This window comes from Elaeis guineensis, chromosome 3, assembly GCF_000442705.2.
Source record: "Elaeis guineensis isolate ETL-2024a chromosome 3, EG11, whole genome shotgun sequence".
NCBI lineage: Eukaryota > Viridiplantae > Streptophyta > Magnoliopsida > Arecales > Arecaceae > Elaeis > Elaeis guineensis.
Genome location: NC_025995.2, coordinates 113,273,318 through 113,293,396, shown reverse-complemented (window position 1 = coordinate 113,293,396; position 20,079 = coordinate 113,273,318). Strand labels below are relative to the sequence as shown.

Here is a 20,079-nt window from a genome sequence, read left to right as displayed (position 1 = left end):
TTCAATTGATGAATTAAAGAAACTAGGGAAGAAAAACAAAGAGCTGAAATTGGAAAATCAGTCCTTAGTGAAACAAGCTGAAATTCTTTCAATTGAAAAATTCACATTGATTCAAGAAAATCAAAACTTTAAGGATGAAATTAACAAACTGAAATCTATAGTAGATAAGTTCACCTTAAGTTCAAACAAGCTAAATATGATCCTTGATAATCAGAAAGCTATATATGATAAGGCTGGACTTGGTTATAAACCCCTGAAGAAACAAAAATTTTTGAAGGATATTTATGCAAATTATTCAAGCAAAAAGCCTACAAATATTACTTGTTTTAAATGTGGAAGAATAGGACATAAATCATACACATGTCTTATTAACAAATATGCAAACACAAAGAAAATATGGGTTCCAAAAGGAACCATTCTGACTAACCTAAAAGGACCCAAGAAAGCTTGGGTACCTAAGACAGAAACTTGATCTGTGCTTGCAGGTGTGTCTAGCATCCCAAGAAGGAAACAGGAAATGGTATCTTGACAGCGGATGCTCGAGACACATGACTGGTGATGAATCACAATTCATCACGCTTGATGCTAAGGATGGAGGGATGGTCACCTTTGGAGATAATGGCAAAGGAAAGATCATCGGGATAGGTAACATTGGTATCACTCCCTCCAAATACATTGAGAATGTTTTACTTGTTAAAGGTTTAAAGCATAACTTACTTAGCATTAGTCAATTCTGTGATAAAGGGTATAAAGTAAGTTTTGAATCATCTGTATGCATTGTGACGAGTCCTATTAACGATGGCATTAAATTTATAGGACATAGGCATGGCAATGTTTATATGGTAGACTTGAATGATTTAACTAAATTAGACATGCAATGCCTAGTTTCCTTAAATGCTAAAATAAATGAGACTAGTTGGCTGTGGCATCGTAGACTTGCACATATTAGCATGCATTCTCTTTCAAAATTAATCAAAAAGGATTTAGTTCTCGGTTTGCCAAAATTAAATTTTGAAAAGGATAGAATTTGTGATGCATGCCAATTAGGTAAACAAACTAGAATATCATTTAAATCCAAAAACACTATTTCAACTTCTAGACCTTTAGAGCTCTTACATATGGATTTATTTGGACCAACTAAAACCACTAGTCTAGGAGGAAAACGATATGGATTTGTAATAATTGATGATTACTCTCGTTTTACTTGGGTTTTCTTTTTAGCTCTCAAAAATGAAACTTTTCAAATTTTCACGAAATTTCATCGAAAAGTCACTAATGAAAAAGGGTTTTCAATTCAAAATATTAGAAGTGATCATGGAACAGAATTTGAAAATCATGACTTTGAAAATTTTTGTGATGAAAATGGAATTGGCCACAACTTCTCTGCTCCTAGGACACCCCAACAAAATGGGGTAGTTGAAAGGAAAAATAGAACCTTAGAAGAAATGGCCCGTACCATGCTCTGTGAAAGCAACCTTCCAAAATATTTTTGGGCGGAAGCTATTAACACAGCATGTTACATTTTAAATCGTGCTTTAATAAGACAATTTTTAAAGAAAACCCCCTATGAACTTTGGAAAGGAAGAAAACCAAATATTGCCTATTTTCATGTTTTTGGTTGCCGATGTTTTGTATTAAATAATGGCAAAGAAAAACTTGGTAAATTTGATGCAAAATCAGATGAAGCAATCCTTCTAGGCTACTCCTCCACTAGTAAAGCATTTAGAGTGTTCAACAAAAGAACCTTAGTAGTTGAGGAGTCCATACATGTTGTCTTTGATGAATCTAACGATCTTCCTTCAAGGAAGAATAAGGGTGTTGATGATGCAGATCCACTAATAGAAGGTATGAAGGAGATCACTCTAAAAGATTCAGCAACTCCAGAAGACAAGGATCAAGAAGATGAACAAAATGAGAAAGGTGAAGAAATTCAAGAACAACCTCAAGGTACAAATGACTTACCCAAGGAATGGAGGTATGTTCACAACCACCCTAAGGAATTAATTATCGGAGATCCTATGCATGGGGTAAAAACACGTTCTTCACTTAGAGATGTACTTAAACATTGTGCTTTTGTATCTCAACTTGAACCTAAAACTTTTGAAGAAGCTGAAAATGATCATAACTGGATTAATGCTATGCAAGAAGAACTCAGTCAATTTGAAAGAAATAATGTTTGGACCTTAGTGAAAAGACCTAAAGATTATTCAATAATTGGCACAAAATGGGTCTTTAGAAACAAATTAGATGAGCATGGAAATGTAATTAGAAATAAAGCAAGACTGGTTGCTAAGGGATATAATCAAGAAGAAGGAATTGATTTTGATGAAACCTTTGCACCTGTTGCTAGATTAGAAGCCATTAGACTTCTACTTGCTTATGCTTGCTTTATGAAATTCAAACTATTTCAAATGGATGTTAAAAGTGCATTTTTAAATGGATATATTTCTGAAGAAGTATATGTAGAACAACCCCCTGGATTTGAAAATCATGCTTTTCCCAATCATGTCTTTAGATTAAATAAAGCTTTATATGGTCTAAAACAAGCACCTAGAGCATGGTATGAAAGGCTAAGCAAATTTCTACTAAATAATGGTTTCTCAAGAGGCAATGTGGATACAACTCTATTTATTAAAAGAAACCAAAATGATATGCTAATTATACAAATTTATGTTGATGACATAATTTTTGGGTCTACTAATGAATCCCTTTGTCAAGACTTTGCTAAGCTTATGCAGGGAGAGTTCGAGATGAGCATGATGGGAGAACTCACCTTCTTCCTCGGACTCCAAATCAAACAATCAAAAGAGGGAATCTCCATCACCCAAAGCAAGTACACCAAGGATCTACTCAAAAGATTTGGAATGGAGAACTGCAAACCAATTGGCACACCAATGAGTCCCTCATGTAAGCTTGACAAGGATGATGAAGGTAAAAGCGTAGACTTAAAATACTATAGAGGTATGATTGGCTCATTATTATATTTAACTGCAAGTAGGCCTGATATCATGTTTAGTGTTTGCTTATGTGCAAGATATCAATCTAATCCTAAGGAATCTCATTTGAATGCTGTTAAAAGAATCCTTAGATACTTAAATGGTACACAAACTATAGGGTTATGGTACTCTAAGGACTCACAAATTAATTTGTTAGGATATTCTGATGCTGATTTTGCTGGATGTAAATTAGATAGAAAAAGCACAAGTGGAACTTGCCAATTTCTTGGAGTTAACCTAATCTCATGGTTTAGCAAGAAACAAAATTCGGTAGCACTGTCTACGGCTGAGGCCGAATACATTGCAGCCGGAAGTTGTTGTGCTCAAATCTTGTGGATTAAGCAACAACTCGAAGATTTTGGAATCAAACTTAATGAAACACCAATAAAATGTGATAATACAAGTGCTATAAATCTATCTAAAAATCCAATACAACACTCAAGATCTAAACATATTGAGATAAGACATCATTTTATAAGAGAACATGTTCAAAACAAAAATATAATTCTTGAATATGTTTGCACTGAAAATCAATTAGCTGATATCTTTACAAAGGCCCTTAGTGAGGAAAGATTCTGTGAAATTAGGAGAAATCTAGGAATTCTAGATCCATTTGTCTGAAATTTCTCAATTTCCAAAGAATAGATGTCAAAATCTCTTAGAGCTCAATTTTCAACATCTATCCTGGTTCCAAAAGCTCAGTTTTATCACTCTAAAAACTTATCATTGAGCAAAATTCTTTCTCCCAAAATTTTGAATTTTTCTGGAATTTATTTGCATTTTTCCTGATTTTCTGAACTTCATGAGTCGACCCCCATGAGTCGACTCAATGGCAAACTTGTAAATCCCACCAACTTCCATCGGGTTCATTGTTTTTAAAACGGGAAACCTGTTTATGAGACGACTCATCTTCTCGTCGTCTTCCTTCCGAAAGCCGTCCTCTCCAAACTTCTGTTTTGCTCCAAATTCAAAGATTAATTTCGAGGCAATTCTCCCTCCTTCTCTCCACCAAAAATCGCCTCCTTGAAAAGGATTTTTCTGTGCATTCTCGCAGTGTTTGGCGCGGGTGGAACGTGCCCTAGAACTTCACCGTTCATTCAAAATCCACTTCTTTTTTCCACCAAAATTCTTCTTTAGTGATCCCTCCTCCACTGAATTCAAGTCTTCTTGTCTGCTACCTTATTGGATATGGCTCCAAAGATGAAACTTCCCCAAAGAAGGAAATCAATCCGAGAGCCTGAGGAAATTGTCCGAAAGAAAAGGCATGCTCAGTCTTCCACTGTTCCCAATCCAGTTTCAGTACCTGCTCAAGGTCCCTCTCAACCCTCCATAAGCCCCAATGTAAATCTTCTTTCTGATAGAAAAGTAGAAACCGGGAAAAATATAGATTTTCGGTTCTTTGAGAAAGAAGGCTTTACTTTTGCTACCAAGATCAAAAATCAAGGATGGGAACTTTATTGCTCTCTTAAGGAAGTCACCTATGTTGATCTAGTAAGAGAGTTCTACCAGAACCTAAATTATGGAAACGGATCTGTGACTTCAACTGTAAAGGGGATTGACATCTGTTTGGATTCTAGGATATTGGGAGAGATACTTCAGTTGCCTAGTGAAGGATACTCATATATGGAACTCCCAATTAAAGAAGAAGGGATCAGAATTATCTTAGGAGAAGATTTTTCAGGAAGTTTAAACAGATTGGAAGCAAAGCTACTGTCCATTGAGATGAGGGTCCTGCATCAGATTGTGACAAAACTATTCTTTCCTAGGAGTGGTAGACATGACTTACTATCTGGCAGAGATGTATGTGTCATGTTTCATATCATCACTCAGACCCCCTTAAACCTCCCTACACTTATGATAGAGGCCATGAGAGAAACTTTGAACAGATCCAAGGCACACTTGCCTTATGGTATGGCCCTTACTAGAGTTTTTAGGAGGGTTGGAGTTAGCTGTGAAGGGGAGACACCTACCAAGCTCTCACATGTGGACACTTTCAACCAACACAGCCTGCACCGAATGGGAATTACAAAGACTGTTGGTGGTTGGATCAAGGGCTCTGAAGAAAGAGCTGAGGAGAGAGCTGAGGAAAGAGCTGAAGACAGAACTGAAGGCAGAGTAGAAGAAGAAGGTCCAACTTCTCCTGTACATGATTTCAGGGCAGCTTCACCAGATACCCAGTTCATTCATGATACTGAGGCTGGCCCTTCTGAGTTTACTAGGATGCCCACACCAGTGTATCAGCCAGAGAGCAGAGCACCTCATTCAGAGTTCAGACTGGCTGACGATCAGATCGAGCATATATCTCAGCGTGTGGCTTCTTTGTTGTCTAGCCAGTGGAGTAGTACTTCTTTTGCACCTGGAGCTACTTCTTCTGATCAGACCATTACTCCCCACATCTCCACTATATTTCAGATGATTTCAGATCAGTCCGTCAGGATACAGCAGCTTGAGGATACTGTCTGGAGACTTACTGGCAGAGTTCTTGACTTGCAGGGGCAAGTCCTTGCATTGGCCCATCCCCAGCCACAGGAGTCTACTATTGAGGTCACAGACCTCACTGCAGAGGCTGGCAGGCTCAGAGGAGCACTAGAAGGTGGATATGAGCTACTGAGGAAAGAGATCAGAGGATCGAGTGAGCATGCTACCACCCAGTTCACTGCTCTACTTCAATCTGTTTCCAGAGCACTGAACGTACTTGATTCTATCAGACTCATGGTATCAGCCCTAGTATCTCAGCATTCTCAACCACCTAGTTCATCTCGTTCTCCTGCTCGTGCCATCACCTCCACTCGTGGCAGAGGCAGACGGGGTAGAGGACGCACTTCTGATCCATCATCTCCTCACCCTATATCTGATGACTCCGATCCATGATTTGTCTTGATCATTGACTTATCTTGATCTTTACTAGGTTCTAGGAGTTAGTATCTTGTTCTAGGATCTATACCTTGGGGCCATGTATTGACATTTAGCTGGTTGAATTTTATGTATTGAAACAATTATGATATAAATGGAATCATCTTTTACCTATATTTCTACCTCTTTGTAATGATTATATTTTGGTTATATTTCAATCTCCGATACATCTGTTGAAATTTTATCTTCTCCTTATTGTTGTTTGCTATTGATAATTGCTATATTGAGGGGGAGCAAACATCTGTGAAAAACTCTAAAGAGGAAGAAATTAAAGAATATTTTCAGAAAAGGAAAAGAAAGAGTTAACTATGTTTGATGATGTCAAAAAGGGGGAGAAATTAAAATTAAACAAAAATTGAAATTAGACAAAAAGCAAAACCCTAAATTATGAGAAAAAGGGGGAGAAATTAAATTAAAACAAATATTGAAGAAATTAAACAAATATTGGAGAAATTAGACAAAAACAAGGATTGAAAGATTAAACAAAACTTTGAGAAATTTTGGTATCGAAATTTGGTATCAGACAGAGAAATTTGGTATCAGACAGAACTTTAATCCATCAAAAGCAAAATCATGAGTACAATGCAAATAAGTATTTTTTATATATATGCTCTGATATTCAAACTTGCTTTTGAAATTTTACTCACCTTAAGACATCAATAAGAAATTTGTTTTACTCTGATTCATCCTACAATTTCTTTCAACTTGATCTGATACATGATAACATTTGATCCGATACAGTGTGAAGGTTTCTCTAAAATATTATAACATTTGCTCTAATACTGTATGAAATTTGCTCTGATACATTATAAAATCTTTTCTGATATCATTGTAAAAATTATTTTTGCTCTGATACATAGAAAAAGTTATTTATCTTCTCTTGCTCTGAAATATCTTGAACTCAAAATGATCTAATACCCTTTTCAAATCTTTAAGAAAATGGACAAACTATTTTTGCATTTATATTACATGCCAAAAGAATCATACTCTTTTCAAGCATATACACCCATAATGGATTCTTTTGAAATTAATGCTTTAACATAAATATTTTTGTTCATATGTTTTGTCATCATCAAAAAGGGGGAGATTGTTGCTCCTAGATTGATTTTGATGATTACAAAGCAGATTGAAGGGATACAAACAATTGAAAAAGTCCTTATGCTCTTCAAGGGCAAAATCATAATTTTGCTAAAATCCTGATTTGATAGTACCATTTGGTAGAACAAATGATTTGAAATCTATTGGTGAAAATTTCATTGTGTTTGGACTAATATTTTTGAAGTTATGAAGGTTTAAAGTGCATGAGTCGACTCATGAGTCAACTCATGGCACTATGAGCTGAATGGCACGAAAAAAATTCCCATGGCACGCTGGATTTTTTGGCTTGGCACGACCTGTGAGTCGACTCATGAGTCGACCCACAAGGCATGAGTCGACTCATGAGTCGACCCCTGCTGATTTGAACCGAAAAATTCAGAAATCAGATCTTCTGGTCTGTTGCAACAGAAGTCGACTCATGAGTCGACTCCTGAAGCATGAGTCGACTCATGAGTCGACCCCTGCGACGGGAAATGTCAGCAACGGCTATTTTTTTGCCCGTTTTAATTGCCATTTATGCTTCCTAAAAATCCTCTAACGGCTCTTTATCTGCCTAAATTGTTTTCTCTTGCTTCTAATGCTACAAAATGCTTTAAATGATGAAAGAAATTGCAGATTAAATAGCGGATCAAACGTGAAATCAAACGTAGAGAAGAAATAGAGAAGAAAAGAGAAGAAAAGAGAAGAAAAAGAGAAGAACAGAAGAGAGGATCCGAAATTTGCAAGAAAAAGCCTGAGATCAACGAAATATCCATAGAGAAAAAGAGAGAGGATCCACAATATACCAGAGAGATTGTGAAAGAGAAAAGGAAGATCTTTCAAGGAGAGAATTCTTCACGCCTATCGTTTCAACCTTGATCTAGAGATCGTTCAAAGCTTTCAAGAGATCTTCAATCAACAATCAACCTCTTCTCAAGCGTTCAACCGTTCATTCATCTTGAGAAAATCTGAAAAAGGGGTTCTTCATTTGAGTAAAGTTTTTATTGTTATATTTGCTCATTTAAGGAGCTGTTTTTGTATTCATCTGTGCTCTAAATATTCTTACTCTTTGTGAGTTTTTGCTCTTGTTTTTGGAGGATTTCCAAAACAAGGAAAGGTTGATCCGAACCTGAAATCGGAGTGTTGTGGGTTGGCTTGTACCCGGGAAACAAGTGTTCTAGCTTGGGATAGCTAGGGTCGGAGTTTCCGACGTCCTGTATTCTAGCTTGGGATAGCTAGTGTCGGAGTTTCCGACGTTTTGTATTCGGGTTGAATACAAAGGATAGTGGATTAAAATTCCCAAGTGGGATCTTGAGGAGTGGACGTAGGTGCAAGGTTAGCACCGAACCACTATAAATCCTTGTGTTTGTGGTGTGCTTTATCGCTTTATCATATTTATATCCTTGCAATACTGCTTTAGTTAATTAATATTGATTTAAAGCCATTATTTTGTTCTTCATAAGTTATCGGTTGGGCTTAAAATTTTTAGAAACCCAATTCACCCCCCCTCTTGGGTTGCATAGCTGGGCAACAGTTTTTGTTTTCATATCTTTCCTCCCTCCATCTTGAGTTTCCTGAGAGCGTCTCAGATCTGAAACTCCTCCTTCTACTTCTCATCTTTGGAAGAGTCCAAATCAAGAAGAAGGAGGCACCTGATCAACCATCAAAGAAGGATCAGCGCAGTACTAGCATACTGTGCTGATTTCCTGAAGCAGGACTTCTGATCGAGATTCGTGAGCTCGTGTGGACGACTCCTAGAGACCGGACGCGTGTGCGGCTTGCAACATCATCCTCAAGCCCAGATCAACAAGGTTAGAACGTCTAACTTGCAAGGTAATAGATCTAATCTATTGTTTAATACATACATTAGATGTAGTATAGAAACATGTTGATATGATCAACATGTAGTTCATGCTATATTTATATATTTTAATTTCTGATTTAATGCTATGTAATAATCATGTAATAGGATCTTAGATCTAGAAATTTTCTGATTTTAGAAAATAAATTTTGATTTATTTTAGTCTTCCGCTGTTTGATCTTGAAAAAGTTTCAAGATCTAACCCTGAAACCTTAGATCTGGTTCCTACAATTGGTATCAGAGCCAGGTTCTTTATTACATGATTATTTATACATACTTAGATTATTTTTTAGATTAGATCTAATTTATAATCTGATTATTAAATCTGAAATTAAAATTTTAGATCAATCACAAACTGCAAGGTTGTCCTGCTGTAAGGTTTACCCCTTACAGTGCAAAGGTTGTCCTAGTTTGTGTAGATCTATTTTTAATCATAAATTTGTTAGATATGATCTAGATTAAATTTATGATTTATTAGATTTAAAAGATGTTTAAATCTGAAATAAAATCTCTTTGTTAATAATTTTTGTGCAAAGAAATTGTTTAAAGTTGAAATTGTTTCAATTACATGAACCTGTTTAGATTAGATCTAAAGTAGTTTCATGTTTATTTCACTTGCATCTTGATTATGAATCAAACATGCAATATGGTTGGTAGAATCATATTGTAAAATTATTTTACAAATATGAAAATTATTTTTTGAAAAGCCAAACCCAACCCTCAGCCCAAAACTTAATTAAGAATTAAGAAGTTAAGGCAGGATAAAATTGATCGACATGGCTTTATGAGTTGCAAGGAAGGGGGGAGAAAGCTTTATTTGTATTTCATTTGTTTTTCAGGTGACAGGTTGCAAACAAACAAATAGACTCAGTAGCATCAGAAGAGGCATCAAGGACTTCAGGAAGCATTCTTTAAGACATGTTTCATAATAGGAATATTAGAAGCAACATTCATCAACTGAGCTAAAATATGTGGGTCTGGACTTGATGGCACTTGATACGGTGATATTTCTGCATCACGTTCTCTAATAGCTTGATAATGCAGCTTTGAGTTTTGATTCTTTTGGTGCTATTTTGCACCACAATTAAGCAGGTAGTGTTGCTTTGAGTCCCTGTCAGTATTTTCTATTTTCAAGAGGTTGGAAAAGAAGTCAAAAAAACCACCAGATTTTCTGCCGTGAAAGATGTTATTTAATTTCTTTTTCAAACTATGTGTGCTTAAAGCTTTGGATTTCCTTACCTCTTGCTTTAGTAACCAGACAGCTTTCGACATTGATTTTGTATTGCAGAATTTGTTTTCTGCATTATTTCATATTTAAAATTACTTTATTATTTTCTAAGCAAACAATTTCGCTCCATGTTTCCAGTAAGGTATTTTCTAAGCAAACTTAACTTATAAACAATTTCATAACCTATATGAGTGAGTGCTTTATTGTATCAGTCATTTATTGTCCTCCAAGTCATCATATTTGATGTATTTTAAATTTACCATAAGCACACGGTATGTGATGTAGCACATCCGGTGAGTACGGATCGATGTCATGAGGAATTAGATTTTTAAAGTATGTTCAATACTTGCTCGGACGAGCTTTAAAGAAAAAAAAGAAGAGATTGTTTGTTGGATTACTAACTATCAAAGCAGTAAATTAATTAATTATAAAGATAAATGATATAAAAGATTTAGGACTTTTGAATCCATTAAACCAATGAATTAGAGGGTCTTCCTATGGTTTCTCTCATATATAAGTCAGTACTTTATTGTACCCCATGAGTCAGTCATTTATTATCCTTCAAGTCATCATACTTGATGTGTCTTAAATTTACCGCAAGCATACGGTATGCGATGTAGCACATTCGGCGAGTACGGATTGATCCTACGAGGAATTAGATTTTTAAAGTATGTTCAATACTTGCTCAGACAAGCTTTAAAGAAAAAGAGGAGAGATTGTTTGTGGGATTACTAACTATCAAAACAGTAAATTAACTAATTATAAAGATAAATGATCTAAAAGATTTAGGACTTTTGAATTTACTAAATCAATGAATTAGAGGATTTTTTTATGATTTCTCTCATATTGTCCCTTGATCAAGGTGTAAAACATGAACAAGCATAGATCATGAAAAAATTTAACTCAATTATGATCCATCAAGTATTTTATTTTTATCCTAATTAAGAGACTTTTCTTTCAACCATTTCTCTTGTGTTACCCAAGTATGGGCTATGAAGGGGCTCAAAAAACTCTTAAAAATTAAAGCATAAAGAAAAATTGAAACAAGAAGGCTTCTATTCATGGTTTAGCTTCATCGCAAATCTCAGAAGGATTGCTTAGCCAGATATAGTTTGATTTGCAGTCCAAAAAAAATAAAATCCTATGCTACTTGCTGGAATTTAATTTTTAAAAATTAAAAATTATAGAATTAAAAGATGCAGAAATTAAAACTATTCTACTGCAGAAATTAAAATTTGCAGAGATTAAATAGAAGGAAAAGAAAAACTAATTTATTGTTGAATAACATTTCTGATACAAAATCTTTAACTCCTAAGCCATGAATGAGGTTTGGAGTTGGAACAAAAAATAAAAATAAAATAAAACAAAAACTCCCAATCTATCCCATAGAACCTGGCTTCTCTTTCTCTTGGTTTGGGCCAACCTCTTCCTAGCTGACTCTTCTTCTCGTGTATTAGAAGGGTGGAAGAAAGTGAGAATAAGGGACTTAAGAACCAAAGAGGAGTGGAGACAGGGTTTTGGGTAGAATAAAACCTACAAATACTAAAGCTTCAGAAAAGATTTGATGCCCTCCAAGATGAGGTATGTGGTTTTTTTTTATAGGCTCTTTGGGAGAAGAGATTTTTATTTTTTTAGATGTGAGACCAAAGAAAGGGGGATGAGAGTTTATTTTCTTTTAAAATTCTCTTTTTGTTCTATCACTCGTCTTTGGAATTTCGTCACATCCTTTCCGCGTTCATTTCTGCGTTCACCCAGAAGTCTTTTGCATGTATCCATGTCTACCCACATGAACCAGCAGCGTCATGCCGCGCTCGCCTATTTGAATTTCTCCATGAAGCGCTCATTTGAAGCCGTATGCTTGCACCTGTTTGGACCTATATCACCACGCCCACTCCACTCGGATCGCGTCAAAACCTACAGCCCAATGCCCGTGTGAACCAGCAAAAACTTCCCATGAGCCGCACGAAGATCTTTAAGATATTACTGTAGCTATTCACATGGCTCACCAACTTTCTCATGGACCAAGTGGTCCATGATGGACCATTAGCTTATGGATTGGATCAGGTTGATTTTTGCTTTGATTTTAAATCCGTTTTAACTCTATTTTTTGTCCCTTTTGATCCCTTAAGCCTACATATCGGGATCTTCATATTGGTGTACCTCTTTTCTATAAAATATATGAAGAAGCATAAATTTTAAAAAAATAAAAATAATTTGATTCATAAATTAATACTTTTATGGGCAAATTTATGCACTTACCACAACCCCCAACTTATTCATTACTAGTCTCTTAGCAATGCAATATAAGTTTTTTTTTTTTGACAATGTTTTATTAAGATCCTCCTTTACAAAAATAGACCTAAGATTGAAAGTCATTAGAAGTAAATTTCGTAGGTAGTACAATAAGAAACTTTCTTAAAATATATCTAAAGATCTATAGCACTTGTATTTGTGATGACTAACTTACCATTTGAGTGTTGGCTTGTAAAGGACAAATGTATATTCTCTTATCATCTTATTTCGGTTAATTTACTATACACACCCAAATAAAGTTTATGAATTAAGGTAGCTTTCACATTGTCTGCTTTTTTTCTTTTTTAGTGCTAAACATCTTGGCCTTTCCTTCATCATTTAATGCGAACCTCCACACTTAACTTAGATGCAGAGATCCGGTTACTAAGCTTAGGGCAATCTACATATACTTTGTGTTTTGTATTTTTATTTTAAGCAGGTAGCTCTTTTCTCAAATTCAAGTTTTTGATTGGGGTGTATATCAATCACCAATTTTAAGTGATAATTAAATCCTCAGTTGGTCTTACAATCAGCACCTATTTTGCCTTGTCAATGTACATGTGCAATTAGAAGTGCTAATAGACTTTAGGTAATCTAAGTAAGCTGCTAAAAGTCTGTTCAATTAATCTACTCCTTAACTTGCTACAGTCATTAGCAAATACTCTCTAACTCTTATTATTCTTTCCTAGTCTATTTTGCTCAATATTCTCTTTTTTGACACGCAGTTTATTCAAAGTTTTCATTTAAAAGATGTAAAAGATTTTTTTTTTAATTTCAAAGTTTTTCGAGAGATATATTTTTCAAAATTTTTCAATAATATTTTTAGAAGATTTTCTCCAATTTAAATATCATTGTCTCTAATGAAGGAGAAAAGATAATACAATGTAAGAAAGAAAAAGAAAAATATCACCTAGTGAATATGTGTTCTATGTTGAAGGTGATCTGGTGTGATGTTGGTTTGAAAGTCCGAAGCCTGAAGATGGATATCTCTATTTATTCAATAGAAAAGACATTAGTTAAAAAAATTAGGTTGCCTCCCAGAAGCGCTAAGTTTAACGTCTTCAGTCAGACTAAATATTGAAAACAAATTAATCGAAATAAGTTGATTTATAGAGAATCATGGTTTCGTCAATAGATTCTTTGGGCAATTTCAAGAATGATTTTAATTTTTGATCATTAACTTTAAATACAGCATATCATTGCTTGGATTTTCAATTTCTACAGTTTCATATGGAAAAACTTCTTTAACTAAAAATAGTCCTGTCCATCTAAACTTAAGTTTTTCAGAAAATAGATGTAATCTAGAATTGTACAAGAGAATTTTTTATTCAGGAGAAAGATTTTCTCATAATTACTTGATCATAGAATATTTTGATTCGTTCCTTACACACCCTAGCATTCTTGTAAGCTTTATTTCTAAGTTCTTCTAATTCATTAATTTAAAGTTTCTTGTGATTTCTGACTACATCCAAGTCCATGTTTAACTTTTTTAATGGTCCACATGGCTTTGTGTTCTAACTCAACAGACAAGTGGCAAGATTTTTTAAACACAATCCTATAAGGAGATATTTCTAGGTTAGTCTTGAAGGCGGTTCGGTATGCTCATAGTGCGTCAACTAATTTCAAAGATCAGTCCTTTCTATTGGCATTAACAGTCTTCTCCAAGATTTATTTGATCTATTTGTTGGACGCTTCTACTTGTCCACTAGTTTGAGGATGATAAGGTGTGGCCAACTTATGGGTGACATTATATTTTTCATTAATATAGCAAAAGGTCGGCTACAAAAGTATCTCCCAATCATTAATGATTGCTCTAGGAGTATCAAAATAGGAGAAAATATTTTTTTTCAGGAATTTTGTGAGCACTTTGCTATATGTAGATTTACAGAAAATAGCTTCTACTCACTTAGAGACATAATCGACAGCTATTAAAATATATTCATTTTCAAATGAGTTTAGAAATGGATCCATAAAATTGATTCTCCAAACATTAAAGATTTCAACTATCAAGATTGGATTGAGTGGCATCATGTCTCTCTTGGTAATTCGTCCCATTTGTTGGCATCGAGCATAACTTCTATAGTACTCGTGTGCATCCTTAAATAAATTGGATCAATAAAATCTACATTGAAAGATTTTGATAGCTATTTTCTTGGACGCAAAGTGACCACCACATGCTTGATCATGACAGAAAGATAAAATGCTTCTAACCTCATTGTCCGGAACAGACCTTCTAATGATTTGGTCAGGATACTGCTTAAGAAGGTATGGATCATCCCAAATAAAATACTTCGCTTGGGCAAAGAATTTGTGTCTGTCTTGAGTGGTCTAGTGAGAAAAGATTTTACCAATGGCTAAATAGTTGACAATATCGGCATACTATGATTTATTGGACACAGACATGAGTTGTTCATCAGAAAAAAATTTATTGATTGATAATTCACTAGATAGAGCGACTATGATTCAGGACAAGTGATTGGCTACTGCATTCTCTGTTTCTTTCTTGTCCCTGATTTTTAGGTCAAAATTTTGAAAGAGCAAGATCCATCGTATCAATCGTGTCTTGGCATCTTTCTTTGCTAGGATATGTCTAATGGCTGAGTGGTCAGTATAGACGATGGTGTGGGACCCAACCAAATAGGACCTGAATTTTTCTAGAGCAAAGATAATGGCTAAGAATTTCTTTTCAGTGGTAGTATAATTAAGCTGCACATCATTTAGGATTTTGCTAGCATAGTAAATAACTCTGGATAACTTATTAATTCTTTAACCTAAGACAGCTCCTATAGTATGATCGGATGCATCGCACATGAGTTTAAAAAGTTCAGACTAGACAGGAGGATGAATGATGGGAGCTGAAATGAGTGTCTTTTTAAGGAACTCAAAAGACTCTAGGCACTCAGAAGTGAACTCAAACTTGAGATTTCTTTTACTAATAGGTTTGTTAATGGACGAGCCACTTTGCTGAAATTGGCAATTGACCTTCTATAAAATCCAACATGTCCTAAAAATGAACAAATTCTTTGACAGATTTGGATGGTGGAAGACTTGCAATCAGGTCTACTTTGGCTTTGTTTACTTTAATTTTTTTTTCAAAATTACATGGCCAAGAACTATACCTTCTCTAACCATGAATTGGCATTTTTTCCAGTTGAGAACTAAGTGTTTCTCTTTACATCTTTCTAAGACTAATCTCAGATGATCTAAGTATTCAAAGAAAGTAGGGCCAAAGACAGAAAAGTCATTCATAAAAATTTTCAAAAATTATTCGACCATATTAAAAAAAATATTGATCATGCATATCTAAAAGGTTGCCAATGCATTACATAATCCAAAAGGACAAACACCTGTAAGCGAAGGTTCCAAATGGACAGGTGAATGTAGTCTTTTCCTGATCTTCAGGGACTATTAGGATCTGGTTATAACTAGAGTATTCATCAAGAAAACAATAGAACTCTTGTCCAGTTAATTTCTCTAACATTTGATCAATAAACGAGAAGGGAAAGTGATCTTTTCTTGTCGCAGCATTCAGTTTTCGATAGTATATACAGACCCTCCACCCATTTGGATCTTAGTTAAGATAAATTCGTTTGCTACATTCTGGACCACCATTATCCTTGACTTTTTGGGTACTACTTGTACAGGACTTACCCACGAGCTATCAGAGATGAGGTAGATAATTCTATGATCAAGTAATTTTAGGATTTTCTTTTTTACTACATCCTTCATGGCTGGGTGAAGTCTTCTTTGAGCATCTCTAGTTAGTTTGGCTTCTTCCTCTAGGTGTATCCTGTGTTAAACTATGGAAGGACTTATTCTCTTAATATCAGCCATGGTCTAGTCTATTTCTTCACGATTTTCTCTTAGGATTGCTAACACCTCTTGTTTAGGATTTAGGTCTGATGCGACAATTGTAGGTAAGATTTTCACTAGACCTAAATATGCATACTTAAGGTGCTCGGGTGGGAGATTCAATTCTAATTTGGGTGCCTCCTTTATTGATGGCTTGGATGATGGTTTAACCATTTTCATGATTAGTTCAGTGAGAGGCTTTTGTCTTTGGCTAATTCTATTGTCTATAGGAATTTCATTGATGTCCCCAAATTCATGGATTGATCAGAAACTAGACTCAAGGTCGACTTCTTCATCGCTAATGTCAATGGGTTCATAAATTTTATTTTGAATTATATTAACATCAGCATACTAGGTAGATTCCTATTTTAGATTGAATATATTCAATTCAATAGTCATGTTCCCAAAAGATAGCTTCATAAGTTCATTCCGGCAGTTGATTTCAGCATTCGCAATAGTTAAAAATGATCTTCCTAAAATAACTGAGATATGACTCTTGAAATTTGCAACTGGTTCGATCTCTAAAATGAAAAAATCCACAAGGAAGATAAAATTGCCAACCTTGATTAAAACATCCTCTATCATTTCCTTAGGGATCCTAAGAGATCTATCTACTAATTGTAATGTGATCCTTGTCGGCTAAAGTTTTTCCAACCCTAGTTGCTCATAAACTAAATAAAGAAGAATATTTACACTAACCCCTAAATCTAGCAAAGTCTTCTCAATGTTGGTCTCTCCAATAACATAGAAAATTGTCGGAGATCCTGGATCCTTATATTTTATTGGTACATGACTAGATAAGTACGAGCTCACACTTGCTGTTAAAAAAGCTCTATTGGGTACATTGGTTGTCCTTTTCTTGGTACAAAGGTCTTTTAAAAATTTAGCATAGATTGAAACTTGTTTAATCATGTTTAGAAGAGGGATATTCACCTCGACTTGCTTAAGCACCTCTAATATTTTTTTCAAATATTTTGATTGTTTATTAGACCTTAGTCAGTTTGGAAAAGAGGCTCTAGGAATTGTGGGTTCTAGATTTGGTGTACTATCAGTTTCAGAAGCTTGAGTTTGTAAAGTGGGTTGTTCATAAAGTGACTCAGTAGATGAGTTCTCTCTATCATCATATATACTTACCTTATTGTCCATTTGTTTCTCAGATCTTAAGGTGTGAATAGCATTCACATGGTTGATTTGATTTTCTTGTTGGGGTCGTGGATCATTTTGGTTTCTCGGGTTGGGCTCAGGTTGGCTGGGTAGCCTACCTCGCTCTCACTCACTCATGGCAAATACTAGCTGATCCACTTGTATTTTCAAACGGGTTATGGCTTGGGTATTAGTATTTATGAGTTGCTCAGTGATTTACATAAAATTGCTTAGTGTGGCACTGGTGTCAGTACTGGATTTGGCCAAGGCTTCTAAACTTTTCTCTAGAGAACTAAGTTTCTTCTCATTATTATTGAAACCTGATAAGTTTTAGGCTTTGGATTTTGTTGGTTGAAGCTAGGACCGCCTACATTTAGGTTCTATGACCATGAGAAGTTTGGATGATTCCTCCGTCTTGGAGGTTATATGTAGGTGCATAGGGGTTGTTCACTAGTCTCTGGTATGTGGCATTTACTTGTGCACATCTATTTTTTATTGGGTTTATCAGGAAGGGGCATTCTTCAGGAACATGGTCCGGTGCACTACACCCGCTGCATATAGGTGCAGATACTTGGTTCACACTGGCTGGTCTCTATAGCTCTAAGGCCTCTAACCTACGTGCTAAGGTTACAATTTTGGCCTCTACAACTAGAGAAGTCTAAATTTGGTGCATTCCACCTCTCGAGGGTGTAAGTCTATCGGGTTCTCTAGTTGTTTCTCATTGTAAATTCTTCTTGGCTAGATCTTCTAGAAATTATCAGATTTCAGTGGGTTCCTTGTACATGAATTGATCTTGGCATATGGACTCTAGCATGGTTCTGAAATTTGAATCTAGTCCTTTATAAATTATCTGGCATATCCTCCAGATCTCTATTCCATGGTGTGGGTATTGGGTCAAGAGATTCTTAAAGCGATCGAAGTATTTTCAGAATGATTCGCTAGCTAGTTGGTAAAATTGGCTTATCTCATTCCTAATCCTAGCTGTTTTGTGGTGAGAAAAAAACTTCTTTAGGAACACTTATAAAGTCCTCCCAAGTTGTGATATGTGATAGATTGGTTTGGAAGACTATAGAGTCATTTTTTAGCATTGTCTTAGAGGGTAAAATTGATCAGTCTTAGTTTAACCTCGTCCTCTAACAATTGTTACAGTCTCATGGTTGCACAAATCTCTTCAAACTCTCTAATAAGTATGTATGCATCCTCTATTCTCGTGAATTTTGGAAGCATATTGATAATTTGATATTTAATTTCAAAGTTGTTTGTAGTGGATTGGGGCAACCTGATGCAAGAAGATTAGATGAAACCGACTGGATAACATAAATTCTTAAGGGTTTGGGACTGATTGGGTTCTCTTATTGTAAAGGTTGTTGGATTTGAAATAGGAATCGAATCAGTTCTTACTAGTCGACCCGATACCCTTCTTCACGAAGCAAATGGAGAAATCAATTTGTTTTCTTTTTTTCTGAATTTTTTTTAAAAAAGACTTAGAATTAAATGTAGATTTTTTTTAAAATTTTTTTATGTTGTTTTCAAGCAAGTTTTCAATCAAAAAAAAAAAGAAGAAAAATCCTAATTAGGGTTCTCCTAACTCTAGACAACTCTTAACTATCAAGGTTGTCTTCGAGCACTTTAAGTTCGAAATCGACTAACCGAATCAATCAGATAAGTATAAGATTGGTGGAAAACTCCCCGTATTTTTGCAACAAACCTAATTAGAGAACCATTTTTCTTCGGAACGTAGTTACTAAACTACTTTCCTAGACACTGACAGGCTAACCAACTTGAACCTGATCCAACTCTTGGGTTCCCTCGTCCTAATGAGCTTGGATGTCCCTAGGGCTGGCGTCTAATCAATTTTATTTAAGGATTAGGTTATATAGATACAAAAAAGTGATTTGTAGGCTAAGGAAAGGTAATCAAATCTCTACTTTATGTTGTTAATGGGTTTTGCCCTTAAAGTACTTTATGGATATGCAATTCAACAAAGCAATAAAAACAGACAAGTTTTAATTAAAAAAAACTAACAGCAAATAAAATCTAATAAGTATGCAAAAGAAAAAAGTTAGAACACATATGTGACTTCCAGCACTCACCAACTTAATGTAAAGCGAGATAAAGGAGACAAATAATGTAAAACTACAGCTAAACTAAAAGTATGAAAAACAAAAATTTAAAACATAATTTAAACATGCCAATTCCCTAGTAACAGCACCAAAAACTTGATGTATCTTAATAAATTTACCGCAAGTATACGTGTGCAATGTAGCACGTCCGATGAGTACAGATCGATCCCACAAAAAATTGAATTTTTAAAGTGTGTTCAAATACTTGCTAATGCGAGCTTTAAAAAAAAAGAAGAGATTGTTTGTTGGATTACTAACTATCAAAATAATAAATTAATTAATTATAAAGATAAATGATCTAGGGCTTTTGAATCCACTAGACCAATGAATTAGAGAGCCTTCTCATAGTTTCTCTCATATTGTCCCTTGATCAAGGTGTAAAATATAAACAAGCATGGATCATGAAAAGATTTAACTCAACTATGATCCATCGAGCATTTTGCTTTCACCTTAATTAAGAGACTTTTTCTTTCAACCATTTCTCTTGTATTATCCAAGTATGGGCTATGAAGGGGCTCAAACCCAACTATAACCCATAAAAGTTTCCATAAAGAAGAGAAAAAAGGATTTAGAGATTTATGAGCCTTCTATCAA

At 35.0% G+C, this 20,079-nt stretch overlaps 1 long non-coding RNA gene across 30 annotated transcripts in view; it reads left to right on the top strand.

Annotated features, from left to right (window-relative positions):
- Positions 1–10,069, top strand: part of LOC105040805 (uncharacterized) — a 35,331-nt gene extending 25,262 nt beyond the window's left edge. For all 30 annotated transcript variants that reach the window (XR_012140016.1, XR_012140015.1, XR_012140014.1 and 27 more), the window contains one exon: positions 9,687–10,069. This is a non-coding gene — a long non-coding RNA (uncharacterized lncRNA). The remainder of the gene's footprint in view (positions 1–9,686) is intronic.
- Positions 10,070–20,079: the final 10,010 nt, after the last annotated feature.